The sequence below is a fragment of the Pinus tabuliformis genome, chromosome 9 (assembly GCF_031772625.1).
Source record: "Pinus tabuliformis cultivar Carrire ecotype Pingquan chromosome 9, CPIR1, whole genome shotgun sequence".
Lineage (NCBI taxonomy): Eukaryota > Viridiplantae > Streptophyta > Pinopsida > Pinales > Pinaceae > Pinus > Pinus tabuliformis.
In genome coordinates, this window is record NC_142307.1 from 1,122,165,961 (window position 1) to 1,122,188,879 (window position 22,919).

Genomic DNA, 22,919 nt, shown 5'->3' on the forward strand with positions numbered 1-22,919 from the left:
CATTATATGAGTGTAGTTTTTCTTTGTCACCTATCATGCGTTTTGAGCATCCACTATCGATGTACCACTGGTTTTCTTGTCCTTCTACATACAAGGCTATACCACATCTTTTTGTTTGTGATTCTTTCTTTCTCAATATTTTGGGATTTAATGGAGTTTTCTCCTTTTGAGATATTTGCCGAAATTTACTCCTGTATTCAGATTCTTCATGGCCAAAGTTGTTACAGATTGAGAATTCTATTTCATTTTCAAGAAGATAAAAGTTATTATAGGAACTTTTCTTGATCCCTGTCACATTCCTTTGATTTCATGCTTCTCTAGTCATGATAGTTTTTTAAGCAACACATTGATCAGATTTATGTCCAAAATTATGACATGAGAAACATTGACCATTAAAGTAGTTCTTGCGATTATCAAATCTATTGACCTGGTGATTGTAGTTTCTATTAATATTTATCTTTGAAGCAAATTGAGTACGATTTACCTGAGGTTGATTGTGGCCTCTATTCATCCTTGAAGTAAATTGAGCCTGATTTACCTGGTGATCTACTTTATGCCTTTGTTGATGATTGTCAACCTGTTCACTGCTCTTTGCTACATCAAGATAGCTTTTAGTGGAGGTTGACGACTTCTAAGATTGAGATGCTTCTTCAGTTTATCCAAGACCTGTCTTTATCAGAGGAGAATGCTGTAATTTGATAATTTCATTTAAGGTTTCTAATCCTTTAGCAAATCTAAGATTGAGAGCTTTTGTTTTCTTAAGATCCTTTCTTAGACCCACAATTTCACATTCTAGTTTTTCATTGTTTTTTTCTCTTTTAGCAAGTAGGTATGTCAAGGTATCTATAATCATATTCTTTTCTTCTAAATAGATGTTGAGTTTAGAGATTTCTTCATAAAGGTCATCTTCATCTAAAGCATCCAAAAAATCATCATCTTCATAAGCCGTCAGAAGTCTATAGTCATTACTAATTTCATCTTCATCACTATTTCATAAACCATCGCTATCTTCATGAGTATAGTAGCTCTTTTTACTTACACTTTGTTTTCTATTCCATTTTGCAGATTCCTTCCCTTTATCATATTTATCTTTATGAGGACATTTGGTAGCATAATGACCGACTCTACCACAGGCAAAACATTTGAAAGGTAGTTTACCTCTGAATCTTCCAGAACCCCGTTGAAGCTTCTTGACAAATTTTACTTCCTCTTCTTCTTCTGAAATATGTCCTGATTCATTGAGTTCTTCTTTTCCTTTTGCTAATGCTTTACATGTGGATTCTCTCATATCTGATGGACCTCCTTTTCTCATCTCAAAAGCAGTTAAGATTTCGTGAAGCTGTGTCATAGTAATAGTCTGTAGATCCTGCTTTTCTTCTATTGTAGATACTTTGGATTCAAATTTAGCGGATAAGGATCTTAAAACTTGTTCAACTAAGGTAACTTCCTTTATTTCTTCACCCAGATTCTTCATGCAATTAACAATCTCATCTATACATAAGAAGTAACTAGCTATACTTTCATCATTATGCATCTTGAGAGTTTCATATTGAATTCTGAGAGTTTTTAGTTTAGCACGTTTTACCTGAGAGTCTCCTTTGTAGCTTAGAACGATTTTGTCCCATATTTCTTTCACTGATTTGAACTGCATAACTTTGACAAACTTTGATTGTGATAGACTTCCAAATAATGTATTGATAGCCTTGGCATTGGTTTCATATTGATTTTTACCTGCCGTATCTGTAGGAATTGCTAATGGACATGTATATCATCCTTCCACGATTTCCTAGACATCTGTTCCAAGAGATTGAAGATAGGTTGTAGTTCTTACCCTCCAATAAACAAAGTTTCTCCCATCAAAGATTGGCGGTCTGATGGATCCCCCGCTTTCTTAATTACTCATGATGATGGATCTTCCTTCAAGCGATCAAGCTTCTTCTGAAGTACCTGCTTTGATACCAATTGTTGGAAATAATACTGAGAGGTGGGGTGAATCAATATTATTAGATCAATAATTTAATTTTCAAAACTGATTTGTATACGCTACTTCAGCTCAGTGAACTAGCATGTATACGCAACTGTGCTTAATGAAACTAGCGTATATGCAGAGATCTTTTGATTTACCCAAATTATCATGTGTTAAACTTTAATCAGTATATCAGGTATTCATTAGGCAGTGTAGTAAAAGAAGAATAAAGCATCAAACATAAGCAACCCACATGAACACCAAGATATAAGGTGGAAACCCAATGTGGGTGAAAACCACATGCTGCTGTCGTCTCTGTCTTCATTTAATAATAAGAAAATTATGTTTACAATTTTTGTACTGGTGCAGTCTTATACTAGTATGTAGGCTTCTACCTGCAGAAGGCTAAAACCTTCTCTCATTTTGCAGATTCTACTGGAAGGGAGCTACAACCCCCTAGCTCTTGTACTAGCTGATATGTTTTCTTAGTATGTAAGCGCCAACCTACAGAAGGCTACGACCTTCTCTTTTCTTCCAGGGACCACGTTTCATAAATTTTCAGACTAGATCCATCAACAACATCATTCAATCATCAAATATATCTGCTTCAACCAATCTCCTTTTGAACCAACCACAACCGAATCAATCAATCATTGTAACAACCCATCAATCAGATCATTCAGAATCTTGTCACCAGAATACAGTAACCAGAACCCGAACCAGAACCCAGAACTCTGCAACAGTATAGAGAAACAACTGAAATATATTTTATAAGGTATACACTACTTCCATGTGTCGAACCTGCGTGTACACATGCTTTGCTAAAAGCCAACCAACGTATACATATGAAAATATAAATTCAGAGTTCTGCAGCTATTCTAGACTTTAGTTATACCTAGATCATATCATTTATAGAATAATATATGTGTCAGTATTCAGATCTAGAATATACATGAGCAAAAACACATAATGATAGTTCATTTTACGCCTTAAGTTCCCGATCCATCATTAGATCTGATCTCTCATCATCAGCTAAGGTTCCTCCTTGTTTTAGATCCAGCAATGCACTATAACCCAATAACCTGCATTCTAGATCTCACACTTTATCAGATATTCTATACTTGTGCACCTTGGCCTAATGATCTTCTCCTCCTTTTATAATTTTAGGCTTTCTCAATACCATTGACCAAAACCACCTAGGACCAATACCTTGGACCCAATACTTGGGGTCAATACCTTGGACCAGATACCTTAGACCAATACCATGGATCAAAATACCATGGACCAAATACTTCAGACCAAAAATTTAGTTTTCCAAGGTATACGTACTTTTTCTTCTGTGAAAGTGCATGTGTACGTATATGCGACTTGTATACAGTGAACCTGTGTGTATACGCAGCTTGGTCAATGGTGAACCTGTGTATACCTCTCTTTCTTCATGTTGTGAAGACTGATTTGTAATTCTCTGATGTTTACCTGCTATACTGTGATCTTTCATCTGAGTGAGTTGCCTTCTGAACTGATTCCTTGAAGCTGCCCTACATTTCATCACATTTGTAAACATTATTGTCATGCATTCTGTCACATTTGATATCTCTTCTGAAGATTTACCATATGCAAGTGAGTTGTTCTGCTACAAGTGGGTTGCCATCAAGTACACCACATACATCATAATGCCAACAGTATGCTCATCGGTGGAGATGTACTCAAGCCTTATCGCTTTCATATACATCATGTCACAAATGTAGTAGTACTTAATCTCAATATGCTTTGACCTACCTTGGAACATGGGATTATCTGAGAGCTTCACACAACTTTGATTATCGTAGTGTATTAATGTCGATTACATCTCCTGGATGAACAATCCTACAAACAAATTTCAGAGCCATACTGCATCGGTACAAGCCTCATTGGTTGCACTTCAGAAATGTTGAGTATAATTGACGTCTACTTCCTGCTCATCCATGATATCATAGTGAATCCCAAATTGAAGCATACTCTCAAGGTACTCTTCCTATCTTCGACACTTTCTACAAAATCAACATTGATATATCCCTAAAGTTTTACATCCTTGTCTACAACAAATCTCAAGCCATAATTCATTTTTGCACACAAATATCTCAAAATGTGTTTTGTTGAAATCCAATGCTCATGTCTTGGTTCAACTTAAAACTAACTCAATTTATTCACAACAAAGTATATGTCCAGCCTGGTGCCAACCAAATACATCAACAAACCAATCAACCATCAGTACATAGATGGATCTACCATTTTGGAGTTAGATCCTCTTAACTTCTTCAAGTTAGTGACCATGTGAGTCACCATGGATTTTTAATCCATAATACCAAATCTATGAAGGATCTCTAACACATATTTTCCTTGACCAAGGAATACTTCGCTAGGTTTCTTCCATACTTCTAATCCCAAGGAATAGTGCATCAACCCAAGATCCTTCATATCAAAATTAGAAGCCAATTGCTTCTTGCACTGAATGATAAGAGGCTCGAAACCTATCAAAAGCAAGTCATCAAAATCTAATAATAAGATCACAAATGCATTCTTCACAACCTTAAAGTAAAGGTTTGGATCGGCTTCACTCTTGCGAAATCCCAGTATTTTCAGATAGTTGTCAAAACGAGCATACCAAGCTCTTGGAGATTTCTTTAGACTCTTTTCAACCTGCAAACATGATATTCCTTTCCATATACCTTAAAGCCTTGAAGTTTCTCTATGTAAACATACTCCTCAATGACACCATTATGGAATGCAGTCTTCACATCCATCTGGTGCAATTTCCAACCCAAAAAAGGATCAAGTGAAATGATGGATCTAATAGAGGTGTACCTGACAACTAGAGAAAAGGTCTCATCATAGTCTTCTCCCTCTTTATGGGAGAATCCTCTATCCATGAATTGTGACTTGTATTTTTCAATACTATCGTCTACGGCATGCATGATCTTGTATATCCATTTGTAATTCACCATTGAATTTCCTTCAGGAATGAGGCCTTGGCACAATATCCTGAACATGATTCTTCATGATTGATTGGTAATATTCATTCATCGCTTCCTTCCACACATGTTGACCAACAACTTCCTCATATGTGGAAGGTTATTCATCAATAGGTTTTGTCATGAGAGCTACATAGTTGGAGAACCTCTTGGGTTTCTTAACTTCTTTATATGTGCCATCAAGAGTTGCATGTCCTTCTGCCTCTTCTAATACAAATCTAAGTCATGTTGGTCTCTTCTTGATCTCTGGAACTATGGCTGGTTCTGTTGGATACTGAGGCCCTTTTGGCCTTCTCGTACATTCTGTAGAACTTAAATTCTCCTGCCTTGAGGAATCCTGCTTAACTTCATCCATAGAATCTATGGATACTTCCCTATACTTCTAATATGCCACTTTCTCATCGAAGGTGACATCTCGGTCGACCACAATCTCTCATTTCTCTGCAATGTATACTCTGTAAGCCTTTGATGATTCTTTGTATCCAACAAATATTCCTTTATTTCTTGAAGGCTCAAGCTTTTTTCTCTTATCCTTTCAAGCATGAATATATACAGGACAACCAAATATCCTCTTGTGACCAAACCCTAGCTTCCTTTTAGAGAATACTTCTTCAGGAGTCATACCTTCTATAAATTTATGAGGACTTCTATTTTGATTGTATGCAACTATCTATGATGCTTCCCCCCATAAGAACAATCACATGCCCAAATCATGCATCATGGCCTTGACAAATTATTTAATGGACCTATTCTTTTGTTATGCTACACAATTCTATTGTGGATTATAGGGGACAATTAGCTCCCTCTTAATCCCATCCTACTTGCAGAAAGAAACAAGCTCCTTCGAGGTGTATTCTCCTCCATTGTCAAATATTAGTATCTTGATCTTTCTTCTTGTCAAGTTTTCCTTTTTAGTTTTGAATTGATGGAACTTGTCAAATACCTCATCTTTTGTCCTCAAGAGATATATCCATGTCTTACTGGAGAAGTCATCAATAAATGTCACATAGTACAAAAATCCACCAATTGACTTCATAGGAATCATACCTCATACATTAGAATGAATCAATTCCAAAGCTTCCTTAGATCTATCATCATTGTTTGAAAATGTTTTCTTGATGTTCTTCCCAAGAGCACAATCTTTGCGTACACCATCATTATTTATCTATAGTTTAGGTGTTATAGACATTTTTGTGCCTTACAGCTTTGAGCATGAAATGTCCATAATCTAAGGGATCCAAACTCCCTAAACATGTTGTTCCTTCCCCTAGAGGAACAAGGCCAACTAACCACAGCAATTCACAGAAGTTCTCCACCTGAAACCACTAAAAAACAAGTCAATTCAGGATCATGTCAACTGCTCCACTGAGCATCTGCGCTGAATGTCAACTGCTACACTGGCTACCTGCATTGAATGTCAACTCCAACACTAGCTACCTGCGCTGAGCGAGTTTGGACAAGTGGCAGGCTCATTCCTCAATGTGTCAATGCTCAGGAAGCTTCCAAAATGACACTTGCCTCAGGGAATTCGACTGGTGATGAGTAAGGGGTTCCAAATCTCCAAGTGGAAGCAAGAACCTCCAAGTGGACTCAAGAACTGAGAGAGGGAGAGGACACTAGTCAGATCACAAGTTGACTCATCCTCTCTCCAAAATAACTATATATAGATCTCTCCTCCATGAGATCTAGAGGCTGGAATTTTGTTATTGCAAAGAATTGTTGTTGGTTTGAGACTGGAAATATTGGGTGCTTAATGCTTTGAAGGGAGCTGAAGAAGGAATTCCATTCTGCTGGGAAGGAGATGCTGGATTGGAGCCCTCTGGGTTGTATCTCTTCCTGAACCCTGTTATCAATCAATAAAGCTATCTTGGTTCTTTCCTATATGCTGGTGTATTTTGTATGATTGCATTAGTGTATTTGATTTACTTCTAATCCTGAATCATTTATGAATATGAATATTTGCCTTTGTGTTGTGTTCTTCTCTTGTCGCAAGTAGTTGTTCTCTTGTCACAGGTAGCTGTTCTCTTGTGATCTCGTGGGAATCAAGTAGCTGTTCTCTTGAGCAAGCGAGGAGGCAAGTAGTTGTGAACACCCAAAGAGAAGAGGATCTAGATCGAGGGACAAACGGAAGACAACGGTAAGTCTATCGATCTCCCCTCTTTCATATTTCATAAAGGAAGAAACTAGTGTAGCTGTATTCGTTTGTTGCTAAGGCACTGTCACACCTTAGGTGGATAGGATCGTCCTGCATAGGCATTTTTCCTGAACCCTGTTATCAAACGAATACAGCTACACTGGTTTCTTCCTTTATGAAATATGAAAGAGGGGAGATCGATAGACTTACCGTTGTCTTCCGTTTGTCCCTCGATCTAGATCCTCTTCTCTTTGGGTGTTCACAGCTACTTGCCTCCTCGCTTGCTCAAGAGAACAACTACTTGATTCCCACGAGATCACAAGAGAACAGCTACCTGTGACAAGAGAATAGCTACTTGCGACAAGAGAAGAACACAACACAAAGGCAAATATTCATATTCATAAATGATTCAGGATTAGAAGTAAATCAAATACACTAATGCAATCATACAAAATACACCAGCATATAGGAAAGAACCAAGATAGCTTTATTGATTGATAACAGGGTTCAAGAAGAGATACAACCCAGAGGGCTCCAATTCAGCATCTCCTTCCCAGCAGAATGGAATTCCTTCTTCAGCTCCCTTCAAAGCATTAAGCACCCAATATTTCCAGTCTCAAACCAACAGCAATTCTTTGCAATAACAAAATTCCAGCCTCTAGATCTCATGGAGGAGAGATCTATATATAGTTATTTTGGAGAGAGGATGAGTCAGCTTGTGATCTGACTAGTGTCCTCTCCCTCTCTCAGTTCTTGAGTCCACTTGGAGGTTCTTGCTTCCACTTGGAGATTTGGAACCTCTTACTCATCACCAGTCGAATTCCCTGAGGCAAGTGCCATTTTGGAAGCTTCCTGAGCATTGACACATTGAGGAATGAGCCTGCCACTTGTCCAAACTCGCTCAGCGCGGGTAGCTAGTGTTGGAGTTGACATTCAACGCAGGTAGCCAGTGTAGCAGTTGACATTCAGCGCAGATGCTCAGTGGAGCAGTTGACATGATCCTGAATTGACTTGTTTTTGAGTGGTTTCAGGTGGAGAACTTCTGTGAATTGCTGTGGTTAGTTGGCCTTGTTCCTCTAGGGGAAGGAACAACATGTTTAGGGACTTTGGATCCCTTAGATTATGGACATTTCATGCTCAAAGCTGTAAGGCACAAAAATGTCTATAACGGTTTCCCCCTAAAGTATGAGGCCGTTTATCGGGTGAAATGATTTATCCAGGAGGGTCCGAAGTTCATCCATTTGCTGGGAGGAGACCTGTAATAAGATACAATACAATACATTATGATTCATACTGCTTTCATGATCTAGCTGAGGCGGGCATTCCCATGCTTAGCTTTATAAATTCATTTTTGTACATAGAACAGATGATCGTCTGATGGTAGACTGATAATTTTGGCAAAATTATCATCCTTTGAGTAGGATGATCATCTGTTGCAATGATGTACATGTCAAATGTCTTTATCTTTCCTGAATATATATCGCAGCCCGGATGGATGAAACTAGATCCGGGGTCTTCAAACTCGTTCGATCTTCACTCTAAGTACAAGTCGATCCATGTGAGAATTGCGCTGAAGTCGAACATGGAAAGACATCGCTTGATTACCGGTCAATGATGTAAACCGTTAACAAGCGCGAGAGGAATCACCAATAATGATAATGACCCTCAAGGTACTGCAGTACAATTCACGTGGTGTGAATAAAGGACTTGGCGTCGAACACCACGCAAAATCTTCTGGTCGAAGATCATTGATGTATACCTGTCGCCGGAAGTGAGAAACTTGCCATTGAGGCATGCAAGCTTCAAAGTACTGAAGGGGTTGTTCCTAGATCAACTTCTTGGATAATGAGTTGATGTCGACAAGAAGCGATCCGTTAAAGGAGGGCCTTAATGAATCCCACATCAGTGACGCGGAACGGAGCTAATGATTTTAATGGAGGTGAAAACGATCTGTGACATATGATTCAGGGTGGCGGTCATGAATGGATGAAGGATAATGTATGGCAGTGGATGGGACCCGGTTGACTCTTTCTGAACAACTTCTCTTGAACATATGGCGACACTGATGTGATGGATCGGTAGCATTACCCCAAATATGGATGGTATGGCGAGACCATGGTGATGTGACCGGTGAATGAGACAACCCAACCCGATTGTGGTACAGAAGAAAAGTGTCATGTTCAAGAGCGACCTGCTACCATCAAAGTTTTCTCGATTTTCTCCCAATTTTTCCCGAGTCATTGCTGACCAGTACCTCTTTATTTTTGTCAAGCTTGAGGAGGATAACATATGCTTGTTCTATAACCTGCCCTTCGGGCAAGCCCATCGCTATGTTTTAACGAGCCTAGCGATAGTGAAACTCGTTCTCGTCTAAAGACAAGTTTGTCGCTATTTAATAATTTTAACGAGTCTAACGACAAGGATAACTCGGTCCTTTTCATTTTTAGAGAGTCTGAAAAGGTACATAAAGTTAACTCCAAAATTCCTTTTTCGTCATCTAATCCCTTAAATCCGAAAAAGTATAAAACAATACAGAAGGGATGAGTTTTCGATAGTTTTAACGAGCCGAACAAAACAAGCGCTCGATCGTTTTGTGCAATAATCCCTCAGGTCCAAAAAGATTAAAATCTAGAGGAGGGATAGCTCTTCCTGTCCTTTAACGAGCTGGAAGGCCAAAACTCGGCAATCTTTTCATATTTTACGAGTCAGTTGAAAAGAGCTTAAAGAAGACTCGTCTTTTGAGGAACGAGTGATAAACAGGGTTAGCAGCAGATTCCAGGTACAGGTTGGAATTTTCCAATCACGGCAGCGTCACAAGGATGGCTAGGTGAAATCACTCTTCGCAGCCGTTCCTCAAAATGGGTAAACAATCATATGGAGGTGAACGATCGGCCAAATGAAAAGTGGAGGTGGCAGGTGCAAACACGACCAAGGCTTTAATGGCTGATTATATTACATTCACAGTGGTTATTTACCGGGATAGGTTCATTTTTTAGTTAAAAATGAGCTTAAACACTGGAGGAAACTCTTGCTCACTGCTTATATTTATTTTTTAACGAGCATGAAGTCCGTGTTAAAACTGCTCGGATCTTGCGTTTATTTTTTAACGAGCATGAACTTTATGCTAAAACTGCTCGATGCGGGTTTATTTTTTAACGAGCTTGAACCCTGTGGTAACACTGCTCATGATAAGTTTGCATGCCCCCAGCATAACAACGCAAAATGAGGTGCATGCCCCCCAAGCTTCATTGCATTCAATTTGGTGGTTGGAATGAAGGTTTACCTTTGAGATTTGGAAAGGGGATTGTTTCATTTTTTAATGAGGTTGACACAGTAAAAGAACTATCCTCATGACTCCTTGTTTCATTTTTTAACGACGTTGACACGAGATAAGAACTGTCCTCGGCGTCCAAATCCATTAGATGTAGAAGGTTTCATATTCCACTGTGGCCACTTCCGCTAGATTACTTGGAGGCGGTAGTGCAAAAGTACCCATTAAAGCAGGGTCTTTTAGGAGACCTACTCCGATATTTTGGAGCGAATGATTGCTTTCATGGATAATTGGAATGCTTCCCGTAACTTGTGAACTATTGGGGAGAAAAGTTTGTTGATCGACGATTGTAATTCCTCCTTGGAAGGGAAATGCAATCTTCCTGAAGTAGGTCGACACAACTGCGACCATGGCATAGATCCACGGTCTTCCTAGTAGGATGTTGTAATCAAGATTCCCATCGATGACTTCAACATCTATTTCTACTATTTTCCCTCCTAGTTCAACTTTCAAGTTACTTAGGATACCATATGGGGTATATGTCCTTCCGTCGAATGCTTTTAATGTCGTCGAAGATCGCAACAAGGTTGGAGATCCTAAAGTTTTCCAGCAACTCATCGACATAATGCATGTAGATGCCCCCTCATCAATAATTGTTCGATGAACAGTTTTGTTGAGGGCTTTCACTTGAATAAGGAAAGCTAGTTGAGCTGGTAACTGAGGGTCATATCCTTTATGATCAAAGGCCACAAGATTGGAATCCATTGGGTCAATCCCACCTATTGCTGATAATAAAGTTTGTTCTTGGGAGAGGCAATTTTGCAGTACCTCAAGCGTCGACATAGCGGACGGCGATTGGGCCAGGTCCTCTATTATATTATAATTCTGTGCTATTTTTGCACGAGGATTAAATGTCGACTTGTGTACTACTCCCTTTGGCGACTTTATCATTTGTTCAGGAATGATGGGTGGCACAACTTTGGTCAAAGTTGTTGTCGAACTACTAGGTTGTTTATTAGCCTTGTTATTCGACACCTGTGGATTCCCGTAATCTTTATTCCTTGTCAAAGCATCATTTTGCTACTTTGAGATAGACAACATAAGCACTTGGGATCGGGAAGCATTTTGATTAGCAACCAGTTTGGTTCCAAGGCTTGGAAACGGATCAGTCAATACTGCTGAGGTTTTTGAACTCTTAAAGAGTTTCTTAACTTCAGCTATATGTGGACAATCTCTCGTCCAATGATCCTCATCGCATATATGACACCCCGCAGGGGGTTTCCTTTTTCTCCCTTTCTTTTTCTTCTTGCCCCCTGGTTGCTTCAGTTGTTCGCCCTTGTCGGTCGACACGGAATTTACTTCCGAGGCAAGAATTTCCTCATTTGCATTTTGACCGGAAATCTTACGGGCGTTTTTAGATATAGCCTTTGTCGATTTCATGTCTGTTGCGCAAATCACGCCATCGCCGGCATGAGAGTCATTGTTTGATTTAGGAGGAGGAGGAATTGAGAATTCTGGTCTATGGGCATCAGGTATTTTGTCGTAGAGCGTGTCGGACTGAGTGTAAACCAAGTCCAGATATTGCGCACAAGCGATGACTTGCTCTTCAGTTACGACTCCCCCCTTTGCCACATCTTCCGTGATGGCAGGAAGTAATGACTTGATAAACCATTCAGCTAATAGCTGATCGGGAACGTACGTTTTTACCATCCTACGACGACGTCGCCACTCATGTATATGATCAGATATGTGAGTGGCCGTTGTCTGTTTGAAGTTGGTTAGGAGTTCCGTTCCCGTTTCATACCTTATCGGTAATTGAAAATGGGTTAAGAAAGTCGTGGCTAAGGTACTGAAATTGTCGAACGAAGCTCTAGGCAATTCAATATACCATTTTGCCGCTGGACCCGTTAACGTCCTCTGAAAAAGGCGAAGTCTTATCGAATCATCATTCAGGGTGTTTGATGAACACCACAGATGAAATGTCATCACATGATTCGACGGATCTTCACCCGGATTTCTATTAAATTTAGGAATATCTGACGGAAGTTTATGCGGAATTGCTGGCCACCAAGGGGCATAAGCAATTGGATCATTCGTCAGCCGGTTTAGATCTGGTAATTCTAGAGTTGCTACAAAGGGCAACTGTTGATTCAGGTTAGGTGAAGCATACCTAAGATAAGATGGAATCGCCTGAGCAGTGGGTCTTTGCATACCAGCATAATGTATTTGATGCTGGCAACTTTGACAAGGTTGATGGGTATAACCATTATAATATGGTTGTTGATTACCGCTTTGGAAATGCGATTGCCCATTACTTACAAAGACTTGTTGCTCAGGTCCTCGATATGATTGCTGGAATGGGGGTTGATGAGTTTGAACCAGCTCTGGTTGTTGGACCAGTTGCTGTTGTCGAATACTGGATGATTGACCAAGATGAGGAGTCATAGTACTTGTTTGAGCCTGAGTCGCTCCAGATAAGGAGGCACTAACCGGAGGTTGTGATTGAGTTGTTGAGACAAGAGGCTGTTGTATGGCAACCTGAGAAACTTGGGATTGACATACAACAGGTAGCACTTGTACTTGCGACGCAATCACCATACCAGGTATAGTGGCAACATTCGACACAGGGTGGACTGGTTGCATTGAATATGCAACCCTTGGTTGTTGAGGTAGTATTGGTACCCATCCGCTGGATGTAATTCCAGTTTGACCTGAATTTTGTTGTAAACTCCCATATGGTTGTTCTCCGGGGGGGAACAATGAAAAGGCATACTGTCCTCCATATGGTGGCAATCCAGTACTTAAAGGGTAGATTGGCCTTTGAAGACACATTGGATCAATTCGTTGAGTTTCAACATAAGAAATACCAGATGATAATCTGGATGAAGAAATAGGAACTAACCATGTCATCAAAACAGTCTCTGATTGGACTCCAGCTTGTTGTTGACAATTTTCCGGGATAGATGGTATACCAGTGAACATCGTTGGAGTAGCGGCAGGAGGCTCTGCCGCTGCTGTGTCGGATGACACAGTCCTGGATGTCGACGGTTGTTCAGACATATCTAGTCTATCCAAAAGATTTTCTAGCGATTCTACAAGAACTTTGTGATGAAGGTAGACTAACTTTGAAGATCAATGAGGGAATGGTGATGATTATTCCGTTTAAAATAAATTTTAACGACGCTTGGACACAACTTGCTTTTTCAGTTTTAAAGAGTCGGGAAAAAGCTAAAGATGACTCTAGTCTCCTTCGATGTTTTAACGAGCCTGAAGTGACAAATGCTCGGATGGACTTTTTCCGTTATAGAGTCTGAAAAAGGCCGAAAAGGAACTGCTCTGGAGTTCTAGGCAGAGGGTGTGCCAAACTTTTCGCAAAACCGCAGAATACTTTTTAAGGTACGGGCGGTCGATCTTCCTGAATGCTGTGTTCAGTGCATTGCGATCAGTAGGGCGGCCGACACGGCTTCCTAAGGATAAAGGTTATATTCCTATAGGGGTCTCCCAATATATACGCGACGGTACGTGGGAGCACAATCCGTACTGGCGCTATCGTCCCTCAGGAGGAATCACCCACCTTCCACGAGATCGACAGTCACCAGGCTTAACGACGCCTGAACACGTCTCTAGCCTAGACCTCTATGTTGTGCGTTATGTTACAAAGTGTTGTTAAGTTCATTCAATTTATTTTAGGTTGATCTTTTTAAAGTTTGCCTTTCAAGGTTCACCACGAGATGTATGATACAAATTCCTAAATGCAGTCTAAAGATGATAAGCAAGCTTTATATCTTTTCAACTTTGAAAATCCTAGCTACTAAGGGAAAAGAAAGACACCATCTTTTCTCAAAGAGCAATCAGCACACTCTAATGCACTTTTCCTAAATCCAACATGCAAACTATCAAATGCAAAATGCACAATGCAGGTGTTTGTTTTCCGCTTTCTTAGTATTGATGCCTACAAAGAAAGCTTTTTGTACAACTTTGAATTTGCTTTTAAATGATCAATACAAACAAGTTTACTTTTTTGAAATCAACAAGGGTAGAAGAGATTACAACACTTTGCGACCTTCGAAATGAACACTTGTTTCGACAATTAAAAGAGACAAACTCAAACCAATAAGCAAAAGCAAATGTATAATCAACTGCAAACAGCCAATGAACTCTCTCCTAAGATCACAGTCAATCAGATCTGAATCAATGGCTACAGGATGATTATTTCACTCATGCAAAGGAAAACTGTAAATGACGTAAAAACACATAAAAACACTCACAATCTTTTTGTACAAAAGGAGGCGGAATCTAAGCAAAGAAAAGGAGTTATCAGACTGGTACCTATGCTGGTTAAAGGCTGCAAAAACAGAGATCAAAACAGGGCAACAGACAGCAGAGAACCCCAGCTGCACAAGGCTAAACTGGTTCAGCGCAAGCCCAACACTGTGGGTTTGACATTCAGTGCAGGTAGCCTTCACGAGACCTACATTGAAATGCAAACTGCCTTCACAGTGTCTGCGCTGAAGGAGAAACTCTCGTTTCCCCTGGGTTCTGGGTCATAAAATGCTCAAAAATCAACTGTTTTAGGCCAAATCAGAAACACAAGCAAGGTATAATCAAAGGGATGCTTTGAGAGGGTACTAAAGACTATCACAAAGAATCATCAAATCATTTGTGAGTCCATTGTTCAGATCATAGACAAAATCCAGTGAAGGATCAAGGCAGCAACAGTCTACTTTGCAGAAGCAGTTCGATTGTTGCTGTTGAGTCTATGAAGCAAACAATGATGTAAACACAAATAAAATGACTAAAGCAATCTCCCCAGAGGAGTCGCCAATTTGTTGTGGGGAAAAATGCCTATGCAGGATGATCCTATCCACCTAAGGTGTGACAGTGCCTTAGCAACAAACGAATACAGCTACACTGGTTTCTTCCTTTATGAAATATGAAAGAGGGGAGATCGATAGACTTACCGTTGTCTTCTGTTTGTCCCTCGATCTAGATCCTCTTCTCTTTGGGTGTTCACAGCTACTTGCCTCCTCGCTTGCTCAAGAGAACAACTACTTGATTCCCACGAGATCACAAGAGAACAGCTACCTGTGACAAGAGAACAGCTACTTGCGACAAGAGAAGAACACAACACAAAGGCAAATATTTATATTCATAAATGATTCAGGATTAGAAGTAAATCAAATACACTAATGCAATCATACAAAATACACCAACATATAGGAAAGAACCAAGATAGCTTTATTGATTGATAACAGGGTTCAGGAAGAGATACAACCCAGAGGGCTCCAATCCAGCATCTCCTTCCCAGCATAATGGAATTCCTTCTTCAGCTCCCTTCAAATCATTAAGCACCCAATATTTCCAGTCTCAAACCAACAGCAATTCTTTGCAATAACAAAATTCCAGCCTCTAGGTCTCATGGAGAAGAGATCTATATATAGTTATTTTGGAGAGAGGATGAGTCAGCTTGTGATCTGACTAGTGTCCTCTCCCTCTCTCAGTTCTTGATTCCACTTGGAGGTTCTTGCTTCCACTTGGAGATTTGGAACCTCTTACTCATCACCAGTCGAATTCCCTGAGGCAAGTGTCATTTTGGAAGCTTCCTGAGCATTGACACATTGAGGAATGAGCCTGCCACTTGTCCAAACTCGCTCAGCGCAGGTAGCTAGTGTTGGAGTTGACATTCAACGCAGGTAGCCAGTGTAGCAGTTGACATTCAGCGCAGATGCTCAGTGGAGCAGTTGACATGATCCTGAATTGACTTGTTTTTGAGTGGTTTCAAGTGGAGAACTTCTGTGAATTGCTGTGGTTAGTTGGCCTTGTTCCTCTAGGGGAAGGAACAACATGTTTAGGGACTTTGGATCCCTTAGATTATGGACATTTCATGCTCAAAGTTGTAAGGCACAAAAATGTCTATAACATTAGGAACCCCTAACACTATTTGACTCAACTCATGCAATGCGCTAAAATGAATATGTACATACCTCATGTGCCATAAACCACTTGGATTTATTTTTCCATGTACTAGTGCTTGATATAGTTGACTTACAAGTCTATACAGTCTCCCATCACGGATCCCAATAACCCTAGCATCATCTATACTAGAGCCCTTGGACCAAATCAGTACTTTTCCATCCATAAAAGAAACTCTATATCCTTTATCTTCTACATAGGAAACAAAGACAAGATTCCTTTTCAAACCTGGTACATAAAAATTCTCTTACTGTGGATTCTCCAGTCAAAGATTCAAAAAGCACAAACCACAGATCTCTGAAATCCAATATCTTATCCCTGTACGGAGGGGATACTTGGAGTGAAATAGAGATTAAGTTATATAGAGATTAAGTTTTATAAATATTAAGTTATATAGACATTAGGTTATATAAATATTAATGTTATATAGATATTAGGATTTATGATATCAATATTAATATATATATTAAGTTTTTTAGATTTTAATATTAATATAGATTTTAGGTTATATAAAGATTATGTTTTATAGATATTAAATAAATGGTATTAATTTATAAAAATTAAAATTAAATTTATGTTTCATTATAAATCTTTCCTGCCGACCTGTGTTGTTCCTTTAATATTCATTCCCTCATGAGTATTTATTTCTTCCATCTTGCTCTTCTTTTATCATCTTTCTCTTAACCCTGATGATGGATCCCATTTGGGATTTGAAACGTTGGTGTAAAAATTCTCTTACTGTGGATTCTCCGGTCAAAGATTCAAAAAGCACAAACCACAGATCTCTGAAATCCAATATCTTATCCCTGTACGGAGGGGATACTTGGAGTGAAATCCTTGCACTCGAAAGTGTTAGAGTAAGGATAAAAAGAAGAGCTTCAGATCTACATTTCCTCAAAAATTGTCGGGACAGCAATCTCATTCCTCCATTTGCACAGGTTAAACATAAGTTACATAATAAATACAACAGTAAAGCGTTTCTCCATCTTAGTTTCTCTCTAATCCGGTCTGAAATCAGAAGAGTTAGAGCCTCCCTGGAGCATCTTGGTCATTTGGCCCTCTCTTCCCACCTTAAACTTGCCAACAGCATCGATAAAGACCTGTGGGCCATTATAGATGGCAGGACTGCACTGAAAGCAGAGAAGGAGTGGCAGACTGCGCAGACTAGACAGCACAAGAAGCTAACCAAGCTTCTAAATTCTCAGGTTAAACACGCAGATTCGAACGAACATAACACAAATACCTTCAAAATGGGTTCGGACAACGCTGGTTCAAACAGCACGAACATGCGGCCCAATAAACATATATGTTCAGATAAAAACAGCGGAAGTGAATTTGATAATTCGGATAAAAGTAGCGGAAGGAAAACCGATAACGCAGAAATAATAACGGTGCCAAATAGCAGAGGTAATCCAAAATGCCGGTTTAATAATTCGAGTAACAGTTACGATGGTGATATGATGGGAAACAACGAAGGTAAGTTAAACGACCGGTTTAATAATTCGATCAACATTTTAGGTGGTGATATTGAAAGCGCAGAGGCGATAGGTGTTAATAGTTCGAACAACAGCTCCGGTGAAAATGGTAATAATTCGAACAGCTGTTTCGGTGAAAACGCAGACGTAATAAATCCAAAAAATTTAAATGAAAATTCTAATAAAAATAGTGAGTGTGACAATAAAAGCGCAGAGGTGTTTATATGTGATGAGTCTAAACCAGAAGCAATGAATAGGATCGACATAGATAGTGATAACTCACTGGGCAGGGCGGGAAATGAAAAGAATGAGAACAATGTGAGCCTAGTTGACATGGATAGTATCGAGAGGGTGCAGGTCTCCAGAGAAGATGCGCATGGCAGAGTCAAAAAATTCTATGAGGATGTGAAAAGGCCAGAATTAAACGCTAAAAATGACAGTTTTATCCAAAAAGATGTGGTAAAATGCAATGTGCTGAGCAAGGGTGACAAGGAGGTTGGCGAAAACTCATATGGATCAACATCAAAAAGAAAAGTAGTTAACCTGTCTTCCGAGGTTCTTGACCAGGTAGCCGTTAATGTTCTCAGTAAGGGGATGGGGTTTGTAATGGCCCCTAAAAGCCTCCCCATTGAAAAGATGATTTGTAGCATTGAAGATGGGATTAGCAACCTCCCTCTTGAAGACAAAGAAGCATTAAGGCAAGAGTTTTCTCTCATCATGAGAAAAGCCAAGGCTCCCAAAAGCAACTTGAGTAAGGAAGAGCAAAAGGCTTTCAGATCCTTACGAAATAATGACAAGATAGTTGTTCTTAAAGCAGATAAAGGAGGAGCAGCGGTTATCCTTGATAAAGAAGACTATGTTAAGAAAATGAATGATCACCTAAATTGTGGCAGTTATAAGAAGCTGAACAGTAATCCCATGCCCAAAATTATGAAGGATGTAAAAAAGATTATCTCAGATTCCAGCCTTGACGAAAAATTGAAGAAGAAATTAACCCCCTCTTGTGAAACCATCCCTAGAATCTATGGATTACCCAAGATCCATAAGGAGGGGGTCCCCCTTAGACCGATAGTTAATACTATTGGCTCCCCAACCTATGAGCTTGCTAAATATGTCGCCAAGATTCTAAAGCCCCTGGTTGGAAATACTGATTCCTTCATTAAAGACTCGCACGACTTTGTGAATCTTATTAAAAATGAAAGAATGGAAAAGGATGACATCCTTGTGAGCTTTGACGTGGTTTCCTTATTCACGAAGATTCCTCTTGATGAAGCCATTCAGGTTATAAGAGGTGTCACTGATCCAGAGACCGCAAAACTGGCTGCAGTCTGCTTAAGGTCAACTGTATTCACATTCCAAGGAACATTTTATGAATAGACATCTGGTGTAGCAATGGGATCACCCCTCTCGCCAATCGTGGCCAACTTATACATGGAATATTTTGAGAAGAAGGCCTTGGATTCTTATCCTTTAAAACCAGCTTGGTGGAAGCGTTTTGTCGATGACACCAATATAAAATGGACCCATGGTAAAGCAGAACTCGACAGGTTTTTCAATCACCTTAACTCCATCTCCCCTGATATAAAATTCACTATGGAGCTTGAAGAAAATATGAGCATCCCTTTCTTGGACATTCTTATCATCAGAAAAGAGGATGGCTCTTTGGGCCATAAGGTTTTCAGGAAGTCAACTCACACAGAGAGTTACCTTCATGCGGATTCCCACCATCACCCAGCCCAAAAGCTTGGCGTTCTAAACACTCTTGCCATTAGAGCCCTCCGAATTTCTGACTCAGAACATATAAACGAAGAGAAGAGGCATTTAGTTTCAACTTTCAAAAATATAGGCTACAAGGATCATGAGATTAAAAAAGCCATAAAGAAAGTTGAAAGGAGGTTGTCATCTCCCAAACCTAAAGAGCAGGATCAACCTCAAGGTGGTAAGGTTTTTCTACCTTATATCCATGGGGTCATAGATAAAATGGCAAAAATCCTAAGAAAGAAAAACATTATAACTCAATTCTCAGCTCCCGGTACCATCAGACAAAGTTTAAAATCTGTTAAGGATGATATTGACAAGCAGCAGCTTAAAGGAGTCTATAAAATAGACTGTTCGTGTGGAAAAAGCTACATAGGTGAGACTGGTCGCTCCCTCCAGACAAGACTGAAAGAACATGGCGCTGACATCAGGAATGGAAGATCTTGTACCTCAGCCTTGGCAGAGCACTCCTCGAAGACTAAGCACCACATCTGCTTAGAAAACGCATCAATCATCGCGAGAGAAGAACAGCATCAGAGACGGAAAATCAGAGAAGCCCTCGAAATCTTGAAGCATCCTTGTAATCTGAACAGAGACAGCGGTTTGGAGATTAGCGGAAGCTGGCTTCCCCTGATCAGTGAAATCAAGAAACGTCAACCCAACCCCAGGTAAGTTGTTGATCAGGTCAGTTTTTTCCCTTCCTTTCCCTTTTCTATTATGATTAGTCAGTTCTTTTTTGTTTCATTGGTAGTATTATTTCCATCAGAACCCTTTAGTATATTAATTTTCTACATATTGATCAATTAATATATAAATTATTAGATTAATTTTTTATAAAAACTAATTATTTATAATATAATAAGGTTTTATATTAAACTATACTAAACTAATTTATATAGAAATTATTTTAGATATTATTTAGATTAGACATTAAGATAGTTATTAATATAGATATTAATATAAGTTTACATATAGAATTTAGGTTATATTAATATTAATTTATATAGATATTGATATAGATATTAGAAAAGAGATTAGGTTTTATAGATATTAATACTATTATATATATTAAGTTTTATAGATATTAATATTAATATAGATTTTAGGTTATATAAATATTAAGTTATATAGAGATTAAGTTTATAAATATTAAGTTATATAGACATTAGGTTATATAAATATTAATGTTATATAGATATTAGGATTTATGATATCAATATTAATATATATATTAAGTTTTTTAGATTTTAATATTAATATAGATTTTAGGTTATATAAAGATTATGTTTTATAGATATTAAATAAATGGTATTAATTTATAAAAATTAAAATTAAATTTATGTTTCATTATAAATCTTTCCTGCCGACCTGTGCTGTTCCTTTAATATTCATTCCCTCATGAGTATTTATTTCTTCCATCTTGCTCTTCTTTTATCATCTTTCTCTTAACCCTGATGATGGATCCCATTTGGGATTTGAAACATTGGTGTAAAAATTCTCTTACTGTGGATTCTCCGGTCAAAGATTCAAAAATAAAAAACATTGTTGAGATGTACATTATTACCAAATTATAGCTCTATGGATGCCTTTCCAACTCCTTTGACTACATAAAATTATTGTCTCCCAGTGCAACCCTTTGAGATAACTTATTTTTTGTCCTTTTTGAAAGATTCCCATACTCTCTGGTCATGTTCCTTTATGCTCCACTATCTACTAGCCACACATCATCATCATCTGGAAAGGAACTTGTCAAGGCAGCATAGTAAAAGAAATCATTTTCACCTTTGACCTTATTTGGTTTTTCTTCTTTAACATCTATTGCACAAGCATGTTTCTTCCTTTTTCTCTTTTTATTATTAGCTATGTTAGGAAATTTTCTCTTGAAATGTACATATTATTAACAACCATAACATTGGATCTTTGATAAGTATTCTTCTTATTACAGGAAGAAGATCATTTTCCTAACTTCTTGTGTTGAGGTCCAAACTTCTTCTTTCCCTTGTTCTTGAAACGAGCTGCAAGGGTGTGAACTTCCTCATATTGATGATCTCTAGTCATGAATATTGCTTCTTCTTGAGCACATGGTGTCCATAGTTGTTCATATGTAGGAGCTTCCTTCCAAATACTTATACATGCTATAGAAGCATCCCATGATATAGGAAGACCATTGAGTGTTGTAATCACCAATTCTTGATCAGGAATTGATTCTTCAATTAATTGAATCTAATCTCTTATTTTAGAAATACTTATGAATTAAGAAGCCACAATGTCACCATTAGTAATCCATGTATTTCGAGGTTCATTCTTCAAACACATTGATTGACCAACATTCTTGATAGTGTAGAGATTCATTAGGGCATTGTACATCTTCTTTGAAATATCAAGTTTTTCAGTGTAGGGAACCAAATGAACCCTAATGGAGTCCACTATAATTCTCATAGAAATGATTTCATCTTCCTTGAACTTTGCTTTTCATGCATCAACTTCTAGTTCAAAAACCTTCCCTGTAACGATATCTAAAACCTTGTTCTTGGAAAGAAGAATATATATTCTAACTTTCCAAGCTTTGAAGTTTGATGCTCTCTCTAGCTTGTTTTTAAATTTCATGGAGGAATCCATAGCAATCAATATACAAGAAGAACTTGAATAAAATTCTCTCTAGGGTTTTGTTAAGGCGATCTCAATGTTCCCTTCTTCCTTCACCAAATCTCTAACACCATGTTGATTTTATTAGTGTAAATAGGGTTAGCACAATGTTTATAAAATTTTGATAATTACTTTTGATGTATATCTTATTTTAACTTATTCCAATATATCATTAAGAAATTATGATTCATAAATTCAACCATAAAGGATATTGGAACAATAGAGATCACAACACAAAAAAAGAATGAAATATTTACCCAAGGAAAATCCACAAATGGGAAAAACCCATCAACCTTTTCAATAGAGAAATTATTCTTGTTCAATGAGAAACACGCCTAGATCTATGGTAAAACCTAGCCTTCTCCTCCAAATCAACTCACCCAATCTGATCCTAAAATTTGCTTTGCCTGTCTGACCTAGAATTTCAGCCTTCCTGCAATAACCAGTCGCCCCAGAAATCTTGGCTCTGCAACATTTCCCCTAGTAACCCATAAATTTTGACCCCCTGCAACAGTTACCCCATGAAAATTTGAACCATAGAGATATTAACCAATCCATACATATAGGTTGGTAGAGAGAGAGAAGAGAGAGATTTCACCCTTCTTTTCCTTTGCTAGCTTCCCAGAAACTATTTTGTGTGAGTCAGATTGAATGCCCAATTGGAGGAGGTCAAGTTTCCTTTATA